Below are 5,260 nucleotides of genomic sequence, written 5' to 3' on the forward strand. Positions count from 1 at the left end.
GCCATAGTTCTTTGTTTCTGCATACCTGTTACATTTTAAGGGGTGGAGCCTTAGGTACTCACTAGGGTGGGACAACCCACTCTTCAGCATTGTGGTGCTGTATGTGGGGGAGGGATCAGAGAGGGAACAATACTGCTTGCTTGGTTCTTGCCCTGCTTTCAAGAGACTGGCAGTTTCTCCTGCTGCCACAACCTACACAGGTTTTTAAAGCCAGAGGTTCTGAGTCATTATTTTGCTGGAACCCTGGGTTGTGCAATCTGCCTCACCCTTTGGTTGTTCCTCCTGGTTTATCTGCACTTGAATGTGGGACCACCAGCTCCCTCCTTGCCACATGTCCTCTCCACCCAGCTGCCTGTCTGTGCCCCTCCTACCAGTGTGGATGAATGTTTCTTCTTTAACTCCTTGTTGAAAGACTTCCATACAGTTCAATTTTCTGGCAATTCTGGTTGTATTTGTTTTTTAATTGGCTGTTTCCTTCTTTTGGTTGTGCAAAGAGGCAAGCATATCTACTTACACCTCCATCTTGGCCAGAATCTCCTGGTTCCACTTCCTTTTAGCTGTAGAGTTTCTGCTGAGAATCCAATGATAACCTAATGGTCTTTCCTTTATGGGTTATTTTCTTCTTTTCCCCAGCGCCTTGAGAAATTTTCATCATTAGTTTTTGACAGTTTAAGTACAATGTGCCTTGAAGATGGCCTATTAAATTCTCTTTGCCTCTAATTCAAGGATCAAACTTTTTAAAATAGGTTTGGGAAGTTCTCTCCAACTTTTATTTTTTTTAAATAGGATCTCAATTACCTTTTCCCATACACTTTTTGGTATGTCTATTATTCTTACGTTGTTCTTTCTCTTGGACTCAGTTCTTGTATAGTTGTTTCACTTTTTTCTCTCAATTCTTTCTCTTCTTTCCTCTATGTCATTTCTAGATTTCTATCTTTAATATCACTAATTCTTTCCTACATTTGGTCAGGCTCTATTTCCTGTACTCACCAGTTCATTATTTATCTTTTATTGAGTTCTCTATCTCCAGAATTTCTATTTGGTTCTTTTTTTTTTTTTTTGACAGTGTAAAACTCTTTGATAAACTCTCATTTAGTTCTTTGAATTTGTTTCTGGGTTCATTAAACTGCCTATCTATGTTTTCTTGCATCTCACTGAGTTCTTCCAAAACTGCAATCTTGAATTCTCTGCCATTAAATCACATATTTCCATGTCTTTATGTTTGTTTTCTGGAGATTTTCCATTTTCTTTCTGAGCTGCCTTGCTACCTTGGTTACTTATGGTATTTGATGGATTTCTTCCCTGTCTAGACATCTATGTATGAGTGGCACTTCTCAGATTAATACAAAGAAGTATTTTTTGAAAAAATACTTGTTTTTATTTTCCAGTAAGTGGCGCTGAATCATAGGATTTTTAGCTCTCATGTGCTTCTCTGGCTTTTCAGCTCTCTGTAGGGTGGTGAAAAATGCTCTGTGTTCCATGGGGAGGTATGTGCCTTTCTTGTGATCCTGCTTCCCTGGGCCCAGGGAACCAAGCCTACAGGGGAATACAGTGGGCAATGAGGATCCAAATGCATGAAATTCCAGTGCTGTCCTTCACAGCCAGAATCCTCAGGTAGTGTAGTCATAATGTGTGGGTGTAGGGTGAGCTGGGGGTATCCAACTGCCTCTTTGTTGATTTGCTGTCCCAGCAATAGTGACCAGTGGACCTCCACAGAATTTCCTCTGCAACTCCACCCAACCCTGGGACTGGTAGAAGTGCATGCCCTTCACTAAGGGAAAGAGTGCTTCTGTAGTGCCAGTTCATGGGTTTGTAGACATGCTTTGCAAGCTGATACGGATGGTGAGGGAAGGTGAACTCTGAAAAACTGGGAGAGAGCAGTCTGGCTCCATGTCTTTGTCTCTCTGTCTGAACTGCTAATAGTCAGCATCTCTATCCTTTGTCCCTGCCCAGGTAACTGGGTTGAGCTGCTGCTACTACTGCTCATTCCTGCGTGAATTCTTACTAAATCTCTTTCCTCCTGGCTGAAGAAAGTTCAAGCCACAACCAGATTCTTCCCCTTTCCAGGCTGAGCCCCAGACTGAGCTCTGGGCTACAGGGCTTGTCAAATCTCTTCTACCCTCTCACCTCCCTGTTTGTTCCCACTTGTCCACCTTCAGATGTTTCAATGTGCAAATCTCTCAGAGATGTTTGTGCATTGAGCAGAAAACCCTCTGTTGAATTATAATTCCTCAAAGTGTTAAAATTTCAAGGGGGAGAGACCAAGGGGATTTCTCATGCCATCACCCTTCTGATGTCATTCCAGTTGGTTGAATGTTTTTGACTAGTTATTCCAATGTTTGGGTTTCCTCTGTGATAGTTTCTGTCAAATTCATATATACATATGAGTGGGACATACTTTCCTTTTTTTGTATACTGTATACTTTTATGTTGATATCTGGACATTTTAAGTAATATAAAGCTGTAATTCTGAAAATCAAAATCTTCTCTTCCTAACATATTGCTGAGCTTAACTTGTTGAGGACTGAAGCCACCCTTTGTTTAGCGATTTCTGATAACTATTTTTGCAAATTGTGTATTCTTTTTGCACATGATCACTGCAGTTTTTATTCCATTATCTCTGCAGTCGGGCATAGATATTCATTAAACCTTCATACAAGTAGGTTTACATACATCAAGTAGATATAAAAATTTATAAACATACATGTACTGTTTTACTCAGCTGGGGATGCCACAATAAAATATAGAGTGAGTGGTTTCAAGAGAGAAATTACTTTCTTACACTTTTGAAGTTCAAAATTTAGAGCTCAGGGTGCCAGTCTGTTTCCAACAAGGGCTTTCCTCTTGAGTTGTAGATGGCTGCTTCTTTGCTGGGTGCTCATATGACCTCTTCTTTGTCTAAACATGAAAAAAGAGAATGAACAAGCTCTCTGATGTCCCTTCTTATAAAAGAGCTAACCCTATCATGAGATCTCCACCTCCTGATGTCAACTAACCCTAATTACCATCTAAGGCCCCATGACCAAATATTGAGTTGGCCAAAAAGTTCACTTGTTTTTTTCTGTAAGCTGGCTCTGGGAGCATTTAGTTGTCTTTAACTCATTTGAAACAGTTTTGTTGGATTGTATTATGACAGCTGTCATCTCAACATACATTTAAAAAATTATCAAAACTAATGAATTTATACATAACCATTTTAATATTAAAGATGGATGAAAATACACAGTTTTTGCAAATTACACTTTACTATTTGAAGAAATGTAAAAATGCAACTGAAATGCAAAAAAGGGAAAAGATTTATGCAGTGTATAGAGAAGGTACTATGACTGATCAAATGTGTCAAAAGTGTTTTGCAAAGTTTCATGCTGGAGATTTCTTACTGGATAATGCTCCACAGTCAGGTAGGCCAGTTAAAGCAGATAGTGATCAAATCAAAACATTGAGAACAATCAATGTTATACCAAACAGGAGATAGCTGACATACTCAAAATATCCAAATCAATAAAGTTACTGGTAAAAATGAAAAATGTGTCTTGTATTTTATAGAAAAAAAACTAAACAGACTTTTTGGCCAACCCAATACTATCACATTAGGGCTTAAGGCTTCAGCATATGAATTTGGGAAGCAAACAAACATTCAGTCCATAACATGACCAAACACAGCCCCCAAATATATGAAGTAAAAAAGACATGATTGAAGGTAGAAATAGTTATACAATAGTAGCTGAAGACTTTAATACTCCATTTTTAATAATAAACAAGACAATGAGACAGAATATCACTAAGAATATAGAGGATTAACACTATAAACCCACTGGGCCTAACAGACACTCTACCCAATAACATTAGAGTATTTTTTCTCAAATGTACAGAGTATGCTCCAAGATAGATTATATAATAAATCATACAGAAAGTCTTAATACATTTTAAAGGACTAAAGATATATCAAGTTTCTTTATGAATCAAAATAAAATGAAACTAGAAATAATAGTAGGAAAATAGGACATTTCACATACATATGGAAATTAACACACCTTTAAAAATCAATACATTACAAAAGATATCAAAAATAAAATGAGAAAAGTCCTTAAGATGAATGAAAGTGAAAATACAACATACAAAGAATTATAAAGAACAATAAGCCTAGTGAATAAAACTAGAAATCAACAGAATAAGTGAAAAGTCCACAAACATGTAGACATTAAACATATTTGTAAACAATACAAAAAATAATAAATTATAAGAAAAATTAGAAAATATCTTGTGACACATGAAATAAGAACATGACATACCAAAATTTATAGGATGCATCAAAATAAGTGCAAAGAGGGAAGTTCATCACTGTAAACATTTACATTAAAAAAGAGAGATGTTCTGGGAGCTGGAGCTGCTGGTGAGCAGGACCTGGTCTGGAAAACAAAGGAGATTAATTCTGATCAAGATGACAACCTCTAAAAAGCACCCAGACTTTGTAATAGAACCCATGGGGGAACAGCCAGTGGAGAACCTGGCTGTGGTTGGTGAAATCATGGGCAAGAAGCTGGAAAAAAGGGGCTTTGACAAGGCCTGGATGGTCCTTGGCCAGTTTCTGGTGCTAAAAAAAGATGAAGACCTCTTCTGGAAATGGCTAAAGAACACATGTGGCAAGCAAAGCAGTTTTGGAACTGGCTTGCATGCCTTCAAGAGTGGTGTTATGCCTTCTTGTGACACTCTCTGGGGAGCCCACAATCCCTAACCCCAGTCTTGAGTCTCCAGAGTTTACATCTGAGTTGGGGCCCCACCCTTGTCCTCTACAGAAGAAATTATTGCTGTGTACTCACCTATGGTCCTCTGGGTCCTCCAGAGGAGGTCCTCTGAGTCTTCAGGGAAATTCTCTCATCTCACCATTTCAACTTTTTTGGAATTCTTGCTCTTACATGCATCTTCGTTCTCCTCCTGCCAGTTTCAGGTCAATAATTATCAACTTTTCTGAGTGGATTCCTGGCCCCTTCCCTCATTCCTACTTTCTTCTCTGGTTCATTTTATACTATTTGGCTTCTCTTTTGCCAAAGAATTATCTATATAGTTTTTTTAATCAATAAAATCAATGGCCTTCAAAAAAACAGAAGACCTCAAATCAATATTTTAATTTTATATCATATGAAACTATCAAAAGAACAAATTAAACCCAAAGCTATCAGTTGATGGAAATAATTAAGAGCTTATTTAAACAAAATAAAGAATAAAAACACTAAAAATGAACAAATGCAGAAATTGGTTC

The 5,260-nt window shown here is 37.6% G+C and overlaps 1 long non-coding RNA gene and 1 pseudogene across 1 annotated transcript; one reads left to right on the forward strand and one right to left on the reverse strand.

Moving 5' to 3' along the window:
* Positions 1 to 1,418: 1,418 nt before the first annotated feature.
* On the reverse strand, positions 1,419 to 4,937 carry LOC123823659. Its single transcript, XR_006786572.1, has 3 exons — positions 4,821 to 4,937; positions 4,293 to 4,409; positions 1,419 to 2,898 (listed from the first exon to the last, which is right to left on the reverse strand). It is a non-coding gene; the product is annotated as an uncharacterized LOC123823659 (long non-coding RNA).
* LOC123823658 lies at positions 4,442 to 4,707 on the forward strand (annotated as a pseudogene).
* Positions 4,938 to 5,260: the final 323 nt, after the last annotated feature.

This window comes from Phyllostomus hastatus, unplaced genomic scaffold (assembly GCF_019186645.2).
Source record: "Phyllostomus hastatus isolate PE091 unplaced genomic scaffold, TTU_PhHast_1.1 phas_contig_5, whole genome shotgun sequence".
In the NCBI taxonomy this organism is placed as follows: domain Eukaryota; kingdom Metazoa; phylum Chordata; class Mammalia; order Chiroptera; family Phyllostomidae; genus Phyllostomus; species Phyllostomus hastatus.